At 47.5% G+C, this 19,038-nt stretch overlaps 1 protein-coding gene across 1 annotated transcript in view; it reads left to right on the forward strand.

The window, feature by feature from the left end:
* The first annotated feature begins 9,275 nt into the window (after positions 1-9,275).
* Positions 9,276-19,038, forward strand: part of CFAP99 (cilia and flagella associated protein 99) — a 71,431-nt gene continuing 61,668 nt past the window's right edge. The window contains exon 1 of the mRNA XM_006152957.2: positions 9,276-9,562. The gene's annotated coding sequence lies outside the window, so the exon portion shown is untranslated. The remainder of the gene's footprint in view (positions 9,563-19,038) is intronic.

A 19,038-nucleotide genomic window follows, 5' to 3' on the forward strand; every position in this document is an offset into this window, starting at 1 on the left:
TCCTTCCCCCTCATTCTGCAGACCCCGTCTGTACCTCCAATCCCAGTTGATGGCCATCTTCCTGAGACCTGGTTCATACGACCCAACTGCCTGAAAGCCTCCCACAGGATAGCCACAACCCCAAACTACAATAAGGCTGTATTCAGTTCCCCACACAGCCAGAGACTGATTCAAATTTGAGCAGCACCTAGGATGGGGTTGGTTTGAGAAATTCAACAGAATCGACACATACCATTCAAGCCCAGGCACAGAATTCCTTCACTGCTATCTTCTAGAAGTCCACAGACAAGGGCCTTGGCAGCAGCCCAGGGAAGAAAGAGGCTGAGGTGGGACTGAGGACCTGTCTTCAGAGGAGAGAAAGGTGCTCCCCCACTGGACGACTCTAATTAATGAGGCTGGCTGGCAAGGTAGTTTCCAAAGAATCTCAAAATCAGCTGCTGGGCTTCAGCATGACAAAATCCTACCCTCAAGAACCAGTCCTGAGCATCCTTCTACTCAGGTGCAAATATATTCTCCCTTGATTATCTATTAACCTCAAAAAAGAAAAGGAAAAAAAATGCCACAGTTCCTTTTTCACTGAGATGAAATTCACAGTTACCCACCCCTTTTTTTTTAGGTTTTGTTATAGGGTGCCAGAAGGAAACAGAGAGAGAGGGAAAGTGAGAATTCACTCCCCAGGGGGGATGGCCATCCCACAGTACCCTCTCCTCCAGTCTCCTCTGGGATTTTGGGACCACACACACACACACACACACACACACACACACACACGCCCAGCATGATTGTCTTTTCTTTCTTTTTTTTTTTTTGGAGAGGTTTTTGCTATAGGGCACGTGCACTCACCAGAAAGACAGAGAGAGACATAGAGACAGAAAGCGAGAAATCACCCCCCGGGGGGATGGCCACTCAGCAATCCCTTCTCCTCCATTCTCCTCTTGGGATCTTGGGCACACACGCACACACGCCCAGCATTGAGTTTGAAGCCACCAGGTCCAGGATGCGAACCGTGGTTGACTACATGGGAGTCCAGCGACATAGCCATTATCCTAACTGCTGGTCCCTAGACTATATTTTGTTTATCCATTTATCCACTGATGAATATTTGGGTTGTTTCCACCTTTTGACTATTGTAAGTGCTGATATACACATGGGTATATCATTTTTAGACAGATCTGACACTTAAGTAATTGATTCTGATTTTAGGATTTTTTAATAATCACAATACTTCTAAAAACAACCAGAAACATTCTCAAAAACTAAAATCTAAACAAACAAAAAAAAGTACTACCTTAAGAACACCATGCCCAGATTAGCTGTGTTAGCCCAGTCTCCCTGAGAAGCCAGTCTAAACTGCCATGCTGTCTGTCTGTCCAGAGGGAAGGTCAGAGGGAAGCTCCACTGGAACTCAGAACTGCACCCAGACCAAAGACTTAGGAGCCAGCCATGCAGAGCTAGGAGCACCTCCACTCCTTGGCCATGAGGGAGCCCCAGTGAAGTGCCCCAACACCCCCAGGCCTCCATCCAGCATGAAAACCATGGGAAAGGGAAGGGCTTCAAAATACTTACTGTAAGAAGGAAAAAATCATTCCATTCATCTTATCCAACTACTCTACATAAATTACCATAATATAAAATGTTCTATTCTACTTCTGCTTAATCTATTCAAATCAGTAAAAAGAAAAAAAAAAATCCATTCATTTTGTCTTCCTCCTTCAAACTCTTGAATTGCCCATCAATATCTAAGTTTCTTTGCAATCCAACTGTGAAAAGTACAAAAGTAATTGTTTCACCAAATGGTACTCATGTAAAAACTGATGACAGCTACAATTCCTTCCTGCAGAAAATGAGACTTTGCCCATCATGCACAGCTCAGGACAATGGTGCTGAGCTCTGGAGCTTGACAGACCTGAGTTTAAATTCCAGCTCTGCCTCTTCCGGTCCATGAAGGCTCCAGCAAGTTAATTTGTCCTCTCTGAGACTGCATTCGTTTAAAGGGGAGCATTAGGACAGTCTAAACATTTGCAAACAGCCCCAAAACCTCAGGGCCTTAACCAATAGATGTTTCTCTCCCCCCACCACAGCCTAGTATGGAGCAATGAGAAGACAAGGGCGCATTCCAGGCGGTCATTGTTGCCCTTCCCCCTCCCCCCTGCCACTCCATGGCCCTGGAGTCTTCTACTGGATCTTGAACATCAGCTAACAAACAGGGGATGCAGCCCATGGGAGGATGACTTGAGAGGTTTGGGGGCCGGGAGGTAGATCCCTCTGCTAACCACATAGCTGCAATTCCTCCTTCAAATCTTGAATTGTCCATCAGCATTTATTAATACGTTTCTTTGCCATCTGACTGAAAAGTAGGATAGTCCTCCCAACAACGAGAGCAGTGTGTGCCCAGGCACTATGGGAGCACACAGCAGTGTCTCTGACCTCAGGGGGGATACCGAGGGCAGCCTCTTCATTCATCATTACAGTTATTTGTAACTGGGCCCATGAGGATGCCTGAGGGAGGTAGCCTGACTGATGGTCTGTTCCCAGCATCCAAGCACCTGACATGCCACTAGAAAAAGAAAGGAAGAGAGGATGCACCTGTTAAGATCCTTTCACTCTGAAAATGATCCATTAGAAGTAACTGGAAACCATGGTAGTCTCTCAAAAGCCATGAAATACCAGCATTGAATCCTAAATAATGAAATGTTGTTCCTATAATAAGTCTGTACCTGCTACCCTACCTAAAAGTTGAGCAGTGGTCCTTTGTTGAGCTATTACTATGAGCCTTTGAGAGAGACAGTCTCCTCAAATGCTCTCTGTGACTGGAGAGGCAGGTCCCATCACTACCTGCTGACAGCAAGGGAAACCGAGGCACAGTGCCAGGAGAGTCAGTGACCGGATTCTCACCTAGGCCCCGGCACAGAAGCCCCCACTGCCCTGTCTTTGTCTCCAACACTATTTAGATATATAAGCCATGGCAGGCAGCAAAGACTAAAAATTTTGTAGTTAAAATACTTAAAACCCACAGCATTCTATTAATAGGTGTTTCTTTTTCTTTGAAACGGAATCGGCTCACTATTATTTCCTTTCGCAGGAACATACAACACACCCTTTAAGAACTGTGGCTACACAACGCCACCAGTCAAACATGACAGAACCACGGCAATCACTGATGGGCTCTACGATGTGCATTTTCACATATTCAAGGCAAATGTATCTGGTATTCTGGAAACTTGTGGCAGTTCAAACCGGGCACGGAAGCATTCTTAAATCACCCATCTCTCAGGCTGGCCCTGCAGCCTCGCAGTTAGAGTGAGTTGGATCCCACATGGCCATCACAGTTTGAATCTTGGCCCCAGCAGCTTAGAGAACACGCTGGGTGTGTGTGCATGCATCCCGAAAACCTCAACAGGATGAGATTCTCCCTATGTCTCTCTGTTTCTCTCTGGAGAGCACACGTGCCTTCTGACAATTAAAAAATAACCCATCTTGGGGCCAGCAAGTGGTATAGTGGTTAAGGCACTGGATTCCCACCTGGCCAATTGCAATTCAGGTCCCAGACCCAGTTGCCTGAAAATCATGCGAGATGAGTGTGCATGCGTGCCCCAAATCCCAAGAGGACAATGGAGTAGAAGGAACTACGGCATGGCCATCCTCCCTGGGGGGTGATTTCTCACTTTCCCTTTTACTGTCTCTCTCTGTCTCTCTGGCAAGTGCACACACTCTATAGCAACAACAGCAATAACAAAAACTTAAAGAAAAAAATACCATCTCTCTTCTTTTTAAAATGTATTTCTTCCAAGAGAGAGACAGACAGACATAGACAGAGAGAGAGGCACCCCCTAAAGATATCTTGCCCACCCCCAGCCAGAGTGAGCAAGGATCATATGAGCATTTGCCCAGCATGAGCAGACAGGCTTGAAGACACAAACCCAGGCCTTTCTTGTATGGCTTCAGCCTTGGGGCGCTTGTGTTACTGCTATGCCACTATGGCTGACCAAGCAATCCCTTCCCTTAAAGTCAAATGAAATTAGCTAAAATTCTTCCCATTTAAGAGGAGGCAGGATGCTGAGGCCCTGGTTTTCCTCTTCCAATAGAATCTGCCTGCTGGATGCCACTAAGTCCACATATCAATTATGCGAAGTTTATGACTCCCTGCCTCTGACTCGCCCATTTAACAGAAACCGTATCATACATTTCCAGTAAACACGCTCTGATTGGGAAACGCAGAGCCCTAAGTAATGACAGTGTCAGTACAGAAATGGATGCTTGGCTCTGCAGTTCAACCTCTCTTCGCCCAGCAAATAAAAGCCTCTGGTACAGGGTGAGGCAGAGAAAGCCCCACGCTGCCCCCAACCACAAACAGAAACCACAGCGAAGCCTCGGAAATGAAGTTCAAGCTGAGCTCACTCTCTATGAGACCAGGGTGGCCAAGTGTGCAGATACCTCTGGAAAAAGGTGTTCTGGGAAAGGCTGTCAGAGACGGACACAGGGAAGGGAAGCCCTGGTGCCTTCCAAATTCCGGGAATCCCTATGCAACAGAGGCGGGTGTGTGGGGTTAGCCACGTCTGCTGTGAATCAGCACCCCCAAACACCTCCCAGGACTGGCTGAGCCCACTCTGCCAGGCACCTGCCGAGAGAGGGAGACAGAGTTGGCCCTGGCATGGCCAACGTGGCGGCATCTAGAACACCAGCTTTTCAGTAGCTCACGCAGAAGAAAACTTGCCGCTCCAAGGATGGTCCCGGTCACAGCTAAAAACTAATTGATTACCAGCCTGGCTAGGAGTTAACGTTCAAATCTCAAGTCACTTTCTCAGGAGAGAGTCTATGCTTGGCATGGAGCGTCAACCTAGCAGGGTGGGGACAACGGCTCCTTTCCCAGGTGAGGCAGAGTCGGGAAGTCAAGGATGTGCAGGTAGCTGCTCGCTGACAGGTCACACTCCTGTCTGAACCCCAGGGCAGGCAGGAACCTGGTGTGAGAGGATGACATGTCTCACCCACCATCATTTAGACCCCTCCCCAGTGCTCCAAGCCTCAGCATTTGCTGGCAGCATGGCTGTACTTTCTAGAAGCCTCTGTCTTCTGTGTTATAACCCTTCACCCTTGGCCACGATCAGGGAGTGCTGAAAAGAGCACCAGGCTGCACCTTGTCTATGCACATTAGGGGCCATGTAGATACAAACCCAAGCCTTTGCCCCCCCCACCCCTTGCCCTGGGACCTGCCTCCATCTGCCACTGCACTCCCAAGGTACCATTTTACTCACTGAAGTGATCAAGGTACAGAGGACCTACCACCAAAGGGCAGCTCCACGTAAGGACCTGCAGCCAGTGGACTGGGACTCTGGAAACCCAGAGGGCTCTAGACCATCAGCTTATTGAGGCTGAGTTAATGCAAAGTCAGTGCAGAGGAAGTCCCATAGCTGGTACTGCTTAGTGCTGGCTAGTTCCCACAAAACAGATCATCAGGGTTTATACCTAGGCAAAGCTAAAGGACTCTTTAGAAGCACACACCACCAGCAAGTCCCTCAAGCTTCTCCTAGAGGCCATTTCATCACTAATCTGAACCCAGGGTATTTACAGAAAGTTTCCAAAGAAACACCACTCAGTAAAGCAGATTTACAAGAAATATTCCTCTACAAAGAGGGGAGACAAGGAAGATTAACAGCCCCCACCTTGGAAGCAGTTCGGAGGGTCCAAACAAGAGAGTTCTCTGCAGGGTATATGGCTGAGCATGATAACAATCCACCTGGCCTGCATCATCACCACCCATCCCATCCATTAGTCCCCACTCCCCAAAGATCAATTCCTCCTTGAAGGCAGAAAAAAAAAAAATCATCCTGGATAATTATTAATACCCTCTTTGATGATGGCCACGAAATCCCAGCCTGGCCTAGGTCCAGGTCCAGGTCCAGGGTTCTTTTATCTCCCAGGATTTCTCCCTCCTGGTGAACAGAGATCTCTATCCAGGTCAGTCAATATAAAGTTATAACCAGGCCAGCTGGTGACAAGATGATTAAGGCAGTTGGATCCCACATGATGGTTAAGGCAGCTGGATCCCACATGGTCTACTATGCAGTTTAAATCCTGAACCTGGCAGCTTAAAAAACACTCCAGGCGCATGTACATATGTGGCCAAAATCCCAAGAGGAGACTGGAGGAGAGGGGACTGTGATTTCTTACTTTCCATCTCTCTCTGTCTCTCTTTGGTAAGCATACACACCCTGCAGCCAAATTAAAAAAAAAAAATGTTTAAAGAATATAACAATTAGCTAACAGCACTTAAATGTTAAACTACTGTATAATTCACCATGTATTTTTTCACTCAACTGAGGTAATCTTCATAACTGAGGTTAGTGATGATTCAGATATCAAATTTTTGACATATAAGAATATTTTAAGCATTTCCAATCCTTTTTTATAACTATAGGAACAATAAATATCTACTTTATTTCAGAATGTTTTCCCACCACATTGTAATGAACAAGAAACACAGTGTTTAGTTTTAAATCAAAGAAGGGATTAAATTTAAAATGCAGTATGGATTGTATAAGTGCAAAAGTGAAAAAAAAAAAAAACCTGCTTGCAACAATCTCCCCCAGACACATCCTCCCACAGCTAAAATGTAACACTTCAATTCTTCCAGGCACAGAATCTTCCCAGGATTGACTTTGTGCTCACTTGTACCAAAATGTGTTAAATTAGACAAGAAAGAGAACTACAAAATCTGATGCATAACCCAAGATGAAAATCTAAGCTTTGGTTTGAAAAATGAAAAGCAATTAGAGTGACATAACATACTCATACATAACCCTTCAAACAATCACAATATTTAACTTCAAAAACAGCTTTCAACAAGAGACAGCCGAGTTCAGACCGACCACAGGGAAACCAGAAGCTGAGGTGGAGATGTGTCTCAAGTCCAGGAATCAGGGACAATCATCAGAGAGCTTCGAAGAAAATGAGAGATTTGGATGAATCTTGCCACCTCTCTTCTACAGCACACAGCGTAGGGCTGAATCACTAGGATTAGTTAACTTTCTACTTTGCCCTCCTCCGCCCCTGGAGCTAGCCTAGGAAGGTTGTGGCCCATTGAAGAGGAAAAGTAGGGACATGAGTCTTGAGGAGATTACCGCAAGGTAGTCTCACTTTCCACTTAAATTCTTTTCCCTAAACAGAAACAGGCAAGGCCACTGCGAAATTATTCAATTATTGCTGAAACAGTCTACAATGACTTTTCCTTCCTTCCAACATATAATGGGGGTGGCCCTGAAAACGAGGCCTCTTCCACAGTCAGCCTGGAAAGGGCATCCCGGAGCCCTGACAAGTGTTTTCAGACATGCCGGAATGCTACCTCGCCTAGGATCCTTTTGCTGTCTGCAACCTGCCATTTGTCATTGAAATAATACTGCTGAAAATGACCTTTTCACGAGAGACTTGGTTTTTCCTTAACTGGTTACAAAAAGTCACTCAAACAAAAAGCCACTCCCGACAGCCAGTACAGAGGCCACCACCCTCGGCTGGCCGACCCACAGAGCAGCGCTGGCCGCGGGCTGAACGAGAGCAGTCCAGGAGCAGCTGCGGCGAGCAGAGGGCTGGGCGCAGAGGGCGTGGCCGAAGACAGGCGAGGCCCCAGACCACACCCAGCCCAGGCAGCTCCAGGATCCCCACAAACTCCCAGTAAGTAGCTGCTACCTGACAGGGAGGTCAGGAATGGGGATTCCCACGACATCAGAGTCCAAGGAACCCTGAATCCTCTGTAGGCCAGGCAAGGCCAAGCATGGGGCAGCACTGTTGGCTGTCTATCCACACTTCTCAGATCCAAAACAGAACCCTCTGACTTCAAAGACCAATTAGCATAAGTCCATTGGATCATGAGGCTGCGCTCACACCTCGGGGGCCCGGGCTTCCAACCGCCTGCTGCCTCTGTGGAATGGGAGCACCAGGAGGGATCGACTTAAGAAAAATCCCCAACCTGAGAGATCCCGGGTGGGTGAGGAGGGCTGGGAAACCGGATCGCGAAAAGTGGTCAGATGTGGGGAAAGAGGGGTTGATTCTTTGGATCGTCAGCGACGCGGAGGCCTCGGATGTCCCAGCTACCCACATGCGGTATCTGGTGCCACCCAAGCCGTGCGCCTCCTCTACACACACACACACACACACACACACACACACACACAGACACACACAGCAAAATCCTATTGCCGAGGTACTCCGGCGGTGCCAGCCTAACGTGTCGCTCCAAAATGTCCAGGGTGGGCCCAGGACCCTGCGCTGAGATTCCGAGAACGCTGCGCCCCAACCCCGAGCCCAGCGCGCCCATTCCCGCTCCGGCTGCAGCGGACACGAGCCCCGGGCAAGCAGCGAAGAGAAGCCCCAGCCCCCACCGTGCTCCTGCCCCACCAGCCGAGGCACGCCGCCCGGACCCCGATTCCTTGGCGCTAGGAGGGGCACCAGCGCGGGATGGGAAGCCGCACCTCTGGTCCCACCGAGGCTGCGGGCCCGGTGCGCACTCACCCAGCGGGCGGGCAGAGGACCTGCCCTGGATTCGAGAAGACACGAGTGGGGACTGAACAAGGATAGGGACAAGAATAGGGACGCTAACTGGGCCGAGGTGCGATCAGTCCAGGCTCGGGAAGGGAGGGCTCGGACAGTGGCACGAGAATCCTCTACGAACACAGAAAAAAAACAGAGGGGAAAGAGGGTCCGTCCCGTGGTTCCCTCCAGAACCTTAAACCTCCAATGAGCGGTAGAGTGTAGACGGAGGCTAGGAGGTCCATTCCCGGCCCAGGATAACCGAGGGAGGATAGGAAAGGAAGGTAACGAGGGATGTATTCAGGAGAAGTAACGGGGCGTCTGCTCCAGGACCGCCGGAGGCGGACCGCGAGGTAAGAGCAGGGTGAAGAGGTAGAGGGCTAGTTCCAGCCGCAGGCAGAGGGGGAGGGAAAGTGCGCCTAGGCACGGGAGAAAAAGCAACCCCCGTCTTGGTCGGAGCTTAGGAAGAAAGGGCAGGGCGATGAGGGTCTGTCCAAGCAGTGGAGTTGGGGGTAAAGGGCGTCTGGGGGTACCAGGGAGGACAGTCACAAAAAGGACGCGGAGGCAGGGCCGGGGCCCCCGCGCACACCGGGGTTAACAGGGCGCGAACGGAGACCCGAGCACGGAACGCGAGGCAGGCAAGTGCACAGGCAGGTGCGTTTCCCAGAGGATGCTCAGCGAGCGGCGGCTCTGTCGGAGAACTACAAGTCCCGTCGGCCATTGAGGCGAGGCGGTGACTTGGGCGCGGCGTTTGGCGCCGCCGCAAGCGCTGTACATTGTGGGGGTTGTAGTCCTTCCGCGGCAGCGGAGAGTGCGGCCGGTTGCTAGGTGACGGCACCCAAACGGTACTCCTGCGTCTGCCCTTGCCTAGGTGGTTGCTGAGGTCCTGGCGGACCAGGAGGGCAGTGAGGACGGACTGCAATTGCCAATAGCCCTCGCTTCCTAGAAACCTCGGGGGCTGCTGGTGCGAGCGCAAGGAAAGGTTCGGTGGCCGGGAGAGCGCACCAAGTCGGCCGACAGTCGGTACTGGAACAGGTTCGAGGTGAGGGACGTCCCCCATCGTCAACATCTCATCGGCAACTTTCCCTTGTCTGCATCTGCCTTGCTTCTCATCTTTTCGCTAACCTCCTTTTTGGTCTTCTTTCCAGCTCCTTGATTCAAAGTAACCGTGTTTTGGTTTAGTTAGGTTTTTATCGCCACAGTAAAGGGAGCTTAAAAAAAAAAAAAAAGCCTCCCACTCCCAGATTCACTGCTTTCTCCAGACGTACCCTAATTTGGATTTATAAAGACACCCAAATCCGAATACCTATAATGTGCCAAGTAGAGAGTTAAAATAAATATGTAGTCTCACTTAACGTCCACACTTGGAACTGAAGAAACAGAGGCATAAAGAGGCCTACATGCCCTGGCTTTAGGAGGAGGTTCAAGATCACGGTTAGGTCTTCCATCACCCAGCAGCTTTGTGCTGTTCCCTTGTCCCCACTTAGTACCGTTTTTCTAATGTTCTGAAACGTGCAGACATAGGACACAGGAGAGGGAAGTACCACCTCCCTTGATACAGAATGTAGAGGTTTGGGCTATAATCCCAAAAGACAATTTCCTACACTGCAATCCCAAATGTCAAAATCTCAAAAGGTCTAAATCCCTAAAGTCTAAAATACCAAAAATTACAACCCTGAAAAACTGAAATCCCAGATGTCGAAATTCAGAAAACCACAATTCCTACTGGAAAAAAGAAAAGACTTATGCAAGAAGGACAGAAAATTGAATTCTGAGAAAGGCATTTGGTGGTGTTTTCTTTTTTTTCTTTTCTTTTTTTCTTCTTTTTTATTTTTCCTCTACTATTTTAAATTGTCAGCATTATTTTTGCACAATTTGTCATGCTGGGTCCCTCCCCTCTACATCATTTCCACTACTGCAGGTATAATTGAGTAAAGACTTTCAGAGGGTTCAAATTTGGTCTAAATCATCTTTTGCAAATTTGTCTTATAAAAGTGCACGATCACAACTTTGACTTTGTGTGTAAGCGTTGTATGTGTACGTAAGAGCATTGAAACTTCCTCAAAAAATGAAGAGATGTCTTTTTTGTACATCTGCATCTGTAAAAGAAAATTTCTCAAGATTTTGGCTGTTTGGGTGACTGAATATATGGTAGTGACCCATGATGGTTTTTGATCAGCTGAGGTTGTCTGACACAGTGTTTCCGATGACCACGATTATAAAGCTGGGTGCACTTAATTACCAACCATTGTGATATGCATTTATACATTTTGCTTTTTGACCTATTTCTTTATGAATATGGTTCATCTGCTTATATAACTGTTAGAGCTGTGCGATTGTTGTTAGTACACCTGAGTGCTTAGGCTTATAAAAACCTATATTTCTATTTTTTGTATAAAGTGGCTTATGAAATGTTCTCTGTTTTTTTTTAATTTTTCAAATAAATTTTCTTTTGAAAACATAAATAGGGTCAGCTGCACAGTGTCGCAGTAATAATGCACTGCTCAAGAGGAATCAATCCAGGACCAGCAGGTGGCATGATGGTTGAGGCACTGGACTCCCACATGGCTGACTACAGTTTGAGTCCCAGACCTGGCAATTTCTCTCTCTGATGAGCACATATGCCCTATAGCAAAAATAATCATTTTATTTTAATATTATTATTAAAAATAGTAATAGTAAATAATTAAATAAGTAATTCTTCAAAAAAGAGAGAGAGAGAGAAGCCAATCTTACATGGCAAGAATCCCCACCACTATCAGTGTGAAACACTCTGGGCATATCTAGCAGTGCTCAGAATCCAATGGGCTGGAAGACTGAAGGAAGGGATCTCATATGACCAGACCCTTTGGAGGGTGTTCATCTCTCTCTCTCTTTCACTCTAATGTGCAAACTCTATCATGAATAAAGAAAAAATTGTAATGTAAATAAATGTTTTTTTTTTTTTGAAGAGGTTTTTGCTATAGGGCACGTGTACTTGCCAGAAAGACAGAGAGACAGAAAGACAGAAAGCGAGAAGTCACCCCCCATGGGGGATGGCCACGCCGCAATTCCTTCTCCTCCATTCTCCTCTTGGGATCTTGGGCACACATGCATACACATGCACCTGGTGTGAGTTTAAGCCACGGGGTCCAGGACTCAAACCGCAGTCGACTACATGGGAGTTCAGTGACATAGCCATTACGCTAACTGCTGGTCCCATAAATGTATTTTTTAAGGAGGTTTTTGCCTTAGAGCACATGCAGTTGTAGCAGGGGGGTGGGGGGGAGACTAAGACATTAAGAGGGAAAGTGAGAGATCACCCTCCGGTGGGGGGATGGCCACACAACAATCCTCTCTCCTCCATTCTTCTCCGGGGATCTTGAGCACACACACACATGCACCCAGCATGATTTTCAAGCCACTAGGTCCAAGATTCAAACCGTGGTCAGTCATGTGGGCATCCAGCAATATAACCACTGGCCCCTGTATTTTTTTTTAATTGTTAGAGGGCATTCATGCTTGCCAGAGAGAGAGGTAGAGGGAAAAGCACCCCTCCATGGGTGATGGTCACACTGCAATCTCTTCTCCATTTCTCTACCCTGTGGGGATTTAGAGCATACACACACATGCCGCTGGTGAGTCTTTTCAAGCCTCCAGGGTGAAGATGCAAACCACAGTAAGCCATGTGGGATTCAGTTCCCTTAACTACTAGGCTACAGGGCCAGCCCAAATGTAAATAAATGTCTTTTCAAGAAAATCTTTAACTTTTTCCAGAATTATTAATATATTTTCTTTCTTCCTTTTTTTTTCTTCTTTTTTTAATTTTTTTTTTTTTTTGGAGAGGTTTTTGCTATAGGGTGCATGCTATAGGGTGCAGACAGAGAGAGGCAGAGAGATAAAAAGCAAGAAACCACCCCTCATGAGGAATGGCCACGCCGCAATCCTTTCTCCTCCATTCTCCTCTCGGGATCTTGGGCACACACGCACACATGTCCGGCGTGAGTTTTAAGCCACTGGGTCCAAGACTCGAACTGCGGTCGGCTACATGGGAGTTCAGCAACATAGCCATTATGCTAACTGCTGGTCCCTTTCCTTCTTTTTTTTTTGATAGAGGGCACACATGTGCTTGCCAGAGAGACAGAGACAGAGGGAGAGGGAGAAGAGAAAATATCCCCATGGAGAATGGTCACATTGCAATTCCCTCTCCTCCATTCCTCCCTCCTTTTAGGATTTTGGGCATGCACATGTGCCTGGTGTGTTTCCCAAGCCATCGGGCCAGGACTCAAACCATTTGGTCAGTTTGATCATGTGAGATCCATTTGCCTTAACCACCAAGCCACAGATAGAGGCTAACAGAATAACAGAAATATATTTTCACAATTTCGATCTTTTGGAATTTTAGACTTACGTACTTTGATCTTCCAGGATCTTGACATTCAAGATGATGGTATTTGGGATTGTGTCTTTTGGTATCATGATCAGCACCAAGAAAGAATTCAGAAGTATGCCCATTCCTCCTTGTCATCACTAGCCTAGGCTCTAGGAGCTCCGATGATTCCATGAACTTCCTGGCCACTCTATCCTGCTAAACTCAGTGTGAGTCCAGGCATGGCAGCTCTGGGGATTTCTCTTATGTGGTAGTAGTTACAGTCCATTTTTGAGTACCTGATTGATTTTCCCTGCTCCCTTATCTCTACTACCCTGCTCCCCTAAAGAGCAAAAGCCCTTCAGTTGCCACTAGCCTCCAGTTCTTTTCCACCTGTTGTTTCTTGGGCCTACCCCCATCAGGATTTCAACCAACCACTCCTCCAAAGCTCTGTTTCAAAGTCATCCTTGACCTTGACATTGCTGATTCCAATGATCAGGACTTCACTCTCATCTTTGCCTTGAGCTGTCAACAACAGGAGACCTGTGACTTACTGTCCTCACTTGGCTGGAAGAGATTGCACTCTCTACTTCTCCTTCTCCCCGTTTGCACTTCCATCTCAGACTCCTTAGCTGGGGCCTCCTCTGCTCCCCAACCTCCTAGCACAGGACTCAGTCCTCGGAAGCTACTCCATCCAACCCCTTCCTGGGTGACTTTCCGCAGTCACAACACCATCTTCTCCCTGATCTTTCCAAACCTTCGTCTCCAGCATGACCCTTGGGACTCCAGACCTGTTTAACTGCTCTTCACCATTTGTACATCTAACATATCTCCTCAAAATCAGCTTGTCAAAAATTATATTTCCAGTCTTTTCCCATAAAAGCTGCTCTTCCCAGTCCAGTAGGTAGTGTAATGGTTATGGCACTGGACACTCATGTAGTTGACTGTGGTTCAAGTTCCAGACCTGCAGCTTATAACTCATACTGGGCACGTGTGTGTGCGTGCCCAAAATCCCAAGAGGAGAATGAAGGAGAAGAGATTTCAGTGTGGCCATCACCCTGGGGGGTGATTTCTCACTTTCTGTCCCTCTGTCTCTCAGACAAACTTATGTGCCCCATAGCAAAAAAAAAAAAAAAAAAAAAAACCTGCTCTTCCAAGGGGGCAGCAGGTAGCATGGAGGTTAAGGTGCTGAACTCCCACATGCCTGAAGGTGGTTTAAGACCCAGGCCTGGTGGATTGCTTTCCCACATTTCTTCTGTGTGTATATGTATGTATATATGTATATGTGTGTGTGTGTGTGTGTGTGTGTGTGTGTGTGTGTTTTTGGGTGATGTGTGTGTGTGTGTGTGTGTGTCTTTCTGGTGAGCACACATGCCCTGTGGCAAATTGAAGAATAATAATAAATAAAATTAAATAAATGATTCTTTTTTAAAAAGCTGATTTTTCTGGACTGATTCCACAGTGCAGTGGTAATGCACTACTCAGGAAAAACTGGATTCTACATGGCAACTGTGGTTTGATCCTAAGCCCAGTGAGCCTGAAATACTCTGGTATACTCATATATGCCCAAGACTGACGTGCACAAGACCCAGCATGCTGGAGAACTGGAGGAAAGGGCTCATGGCACGGCCAGACCCTGTGAAAAGTCTCCCTCTCTCTTTCTCTCTCATCTCTCTCTCTTGCTCAATCATGAATAAAGAAAAAAAAAAGCCATTTCTCCTAAAACCAGTATTTCCTCAGTGCAGTAATATAGTAATGAGTGACTGACTGTTCTCTCTGGATCTGCCCTTGGCTAACTCCAAAGCCTGTGGCTGTCGTTTTCTGGTCAGAGGCTCCCTTCCTATGCTTCATAGTTTGAAATTTTGCTCAAGATGAAGGCTGACCTCAGGGAAGTGGGTCTATCAGTTAGAATTAGCTACATGTAACAAAAGATCCCAACATTGGGACCAGCAGTTGGCATAATGGCTATGTCGCTAGACTCCCATGTAGCCGACCATGATTCGAGTTCCAGACCCCGTGGCTTACAATTCACACCGGGCACATGTGCGTGCATGCCCAAGATCCTGAGAGGAGAATGGAGGAGAAGGGATTGTGGCGTGGCCATCCCCCCGGGGGGTGATTTCTCCCTTTCTGTCTCTCTGTCTCTCTCTGTCTTTCTGGCGAGCGCACGCACCCTATAGCAAAAACCTCTCTCTCCCCACCGCAAAAAAAAAAAAAAGATTCCAACATCATAGTGGCCCACACAAGATGATTATGCATGTTTTTATGAAAGAGTACCGTGTGAAGTCAATCCTGGTAGGTATGACAATCCCAAAGTCCTCAGGGATCTGTTTTTCCAGCTGTTTTCCTCCCATGCCTCCTCATTATCTCCAGCCGAGGGCCCAGTGCTCAGATGGCTCCATGAACTCCCTGACCACTCTGTCCCACTAAACTAAATGTGAGTGTAGGAAGAATGGTGGCTACCTTGACATAGTTCCCCAACTTGGATGGCTGTCCAAGTTCCTGCTTTCTCCTGAGCCTAGACACCAAACAGAAAAGAAGAAGGGCATGCCCTCCCCTTTCAAGGAGCCTTTCCAAAAGTCTCACGCCCTTCCACTCTTCAGAAACTGAAACCTTGGCCACATGACCATACCCCACTGCCAGGAAGGTTGATAAATGTTATCTTCCAAATGGGCAATAATAGACCCACCTAAAACTCAGAGATTTGTTATTCAGGAGGAAAGGGAGCATAGAGACTGAACTGTAACCTGCTGTGGGTGTCGTGCTTTAAGCACAGCCACAGGGCTATGATTTGGCAACAGTCTTTAGGATACTGGCTTTAATCATGGGAAAAGAATATATTTTAACTAATACGTATTTATAATCTTAGGTATATGAGGCCTCTATAGTGATTGAGACTGTTGAACCAATCTGTGTCTGGAGGAACTTAAACCTCCTCATATTATCTCATGTCTGTTTCTAAAGCATTTGCTAAGGAAAGGGAAGCCTCAGTCCAGTTTACCTTTTTTTTTTTCTTTTCTTTTTTTGGAGAGATTTTTGCTATAGGGTGCGTGCACTCGCCAGAAAGACAGAAAGAGACAGAGAGATAGAAAGCGAGAAATCACCCCCCAGGGGGGATGGCCACGCCGCAATCCCTTCTCCTCCATTCTCCTCTCGGGATCTTGGGCACGCACGTACGTACACGCACCCGGCGTGAGTTCTTAAGCCACCGGGTCTGGGACTTGAACCGTGGTCAGCTACATGGGAGTCTAGCGACATAGCCATTACACTAACTGCTGGTCCCACCAGTTTGCCTTTAAAGTTACCTTAACTCTGAGATAGTCAGGTCCCAATCAGTGGAGTTAAAATCAATATAAGAAAAAAGTCAGTAAGCTTGAGAATTACATACTAGTTCCCACATAGAAGCTTCTTCACCATTAAAATAAAGCTGAGAATGAATGAATGAAAAGAGGAGGGCAGGAGGAGGAAAGGGAGGGAAGAAGGAAGGAAGGAAGGAAGGAGGGAGCATAGAGACTGAACTGTAACCTGCTGTGGGTGTCGTGCTTTAAGCACAGCCACAGGGCTATGATTTGGCAACAGTCTTTAGGATACTGGCTTTAATCATGGGAAAAGAATATATTTTAACTAATACGTATTTATAATCTTAGGTATATGAGGCCTCTATAGTGATTGAGACTGTTGAACCAATCTGTGTCTGGAGGAACTTAAACCTCCTCATATTATCTCATGTCTGTTTCTAAAGCATTTGCTAAGGAAAGGGAAGCCTCAGTCCAGTTTACCTTTTTTTTTTTCTTTTCTTTTTTTGGAGAGATTTTTGCTATAGGGTGCGTGCACTCGCCAGAAAGACAGAAAGAGACAGAGAGATAGAAAGCGAGAAATCACCCCCCAGGGGGGATGGCCACGCCGCAATCCCTTCTCCTCCATTCTCCTCTCGGGATCTTGGGCACGCACGTACGTACACGCACCCGGCGTGAGTTCTTAAGCCACCGGGTCTGGGACTTGAACCGTGGTCAGCTACATGGGAGTCTAGCGACATAGCCATTACACTAACTGCTGGTCCCACCAGTTTGCCTTTAAAGTTACCTTAACTCTGAGATAGTCAGGTCCCAATCAGTGGAGTTAAAATCAATATAAGAAAAAAGTCAGTAAGCTTGAGAATTACATACTAGTTCCCACATAGAAGCTTCTTCACCATTAAAATAAAGCTGAGAATGAATGAATGAAAAGAGGAGGGCAGGAGGAGGAAAGGGAGGGAAGAAGGAAGGAAGGAAGGAAGGAGGGAGGGAGGGAGGGAGGGAGAGAGGGAGGAAACATGCTAAAAGCATGCATCGGAACTGGAGAGACTTTAACATCTACTTCTGACCTGAAGTGTGATTGTTTTGACTAAGTTCACAGGATCATCTCAGCAGGATTCAGAATCCCGGCTTCTCTTTTTTTGTGTGTCCACCTTTGCAATGCACCTTCTCACCTACAGGTGGGGTGCAGGGCCCCTGCCCCAGGAGTCCTTAGGCCCAGTAGTGAACCAGAATTGCAAGGCAGGATGGCTCAAGTCAGGCTGGTTCTGAAGAGGCCCCACTCACCTATTCCCATCTTCAACTTGGCTCATCCACGCATTCTTTTGTTTTTAGAGGTTTTTGCTTTAGGGCACATTTGCTTCGGAGAGACAGAGACAGTGAGAGGGAAAGTGAGAAATCACCCCCCTGGGAGATGGCCACACCATGATCCCTTCTCCTCCCAGGACTTTGGGCACTGAGTTTCAGGTCACCAGGTCCTGGACTTGAACTGCGGGCAGCCACGTGGGAGTCCAGTGATAGAACCGCTATGCCATCTGGTGGCCCCATCCATTCATTCTTTCCTGTTGGTTCTGTCCAGGTCCCCTCTGGATGGGGGAAGCTCCTCATGGTTCTCTAGCTCCTACTTAACTTGCATCATCAAAGGGTGCCTTGGATCATGCTTTCTTCACAATGCTCAGGTTCCAGGACAGGAGGGGAGGGCAGAGAAACCATGCCACCCTGGGAGCACTCCCATAGACACATGCAGAACCCCCATTCTCACTACCACATCTGGAATAGGAAACAGGTCCTGGCCTCGAGGTATACGTGCTTCCTCCAAGCAGAGCTGCGTCCAGAGCAGATTTGGGAAGGCTAATGTGGGAAGCCCCATCCCAGGCAATAACCCCACCATCACTCACTGTGACTACAATGGGAGGAAGGAAGAAAATGTACTCTTTACCATTCTTTCTATAAAAATAGACTTTTAGGGCCACCCAGGTGGTATGGAGAGTAAGACAGTTGGATTTCATATGGCCAACTATGCAGTTTGAGTCCCAGACCCTGCAGCTTGAAAAACACACCAGGCAGGGACCAGAAGTTGGTGTAATGGCTATGTCACTGGACTCGCACGTAGCTGACAGTGATTCGAGTCCCAGACCCAGCAGCTTAAATTTACACCAGGCGCATTTGCATGCATGCCCAAGATCCCAAAAGGAGAATGGAGGAGAAGGGATTACGGCGTGGCCATCCCCCCTGGGAGTGATTTCTTGCTTTCTGTCTCTCTGTCTCTCTCTGTCTTTCTGGAGAGCATGCATGCCGTATAACAACAACAACAACAAAAAAAACCATCAGGCACATGGCACATGTGAGTGCATGCCCACCTCCTCTGTGGAGAATAGAGGAGGGATTGCAGTTTGTTCAATTCCTGGGGGGTGGTGCTTTCTTCTCCACCTTCCTACCCCCACCCCCACCCCCACTCCCCTGGAGCAAGTATGTCCTATAGCAAAAAAAAAAAAAAAAGGCTTTTACTTAGGGATATTATTTTTCCTCTGAGTCCTAGAATGTATAAATGTTATTTTCTTTTATTATGTTGATGAAGGTGCCCCTTTCACACAGTGACGACCTCTTCCATGAGGTTTTCAGGATCAGATAAGGACTTTAGAACAGACTGGCCTCAGGGGTTAGCAGGTAGGAAATCCTGCTGCAGATAGAAGGCAGGCAGGCTCCTACCCCACGTCGACTCAGTGTGGGTCAATGTGGGTTTTTTTCTCATACACGCTTAGAAAATGTTATTGTGTGGGGCCAGCAGGTGGTGTGATGGTTAAGGGCGCTGGACTCCCACATGGCTGACAACGGTTTGAGTCCTGGAACTGGCAGCTTGCTTTCTCACTTCCCCCA

Source organism: Tupaia chinensis, unplaced genomic scaffold (genome assembly GCF_000334495.1).
Source record: "Tupaia chinensis unplaced genomic scaffold, TupChi_1.0 Scaffold000360_1, whole genome shotgun sequence".
In the NCBI taxonomy this organism is placed as follows: Eukaryota; Metazoa; Chordata; class Mammalia; order Scandentia; family Tupaiidae; genus Tupaia; species Tupaia belangeri.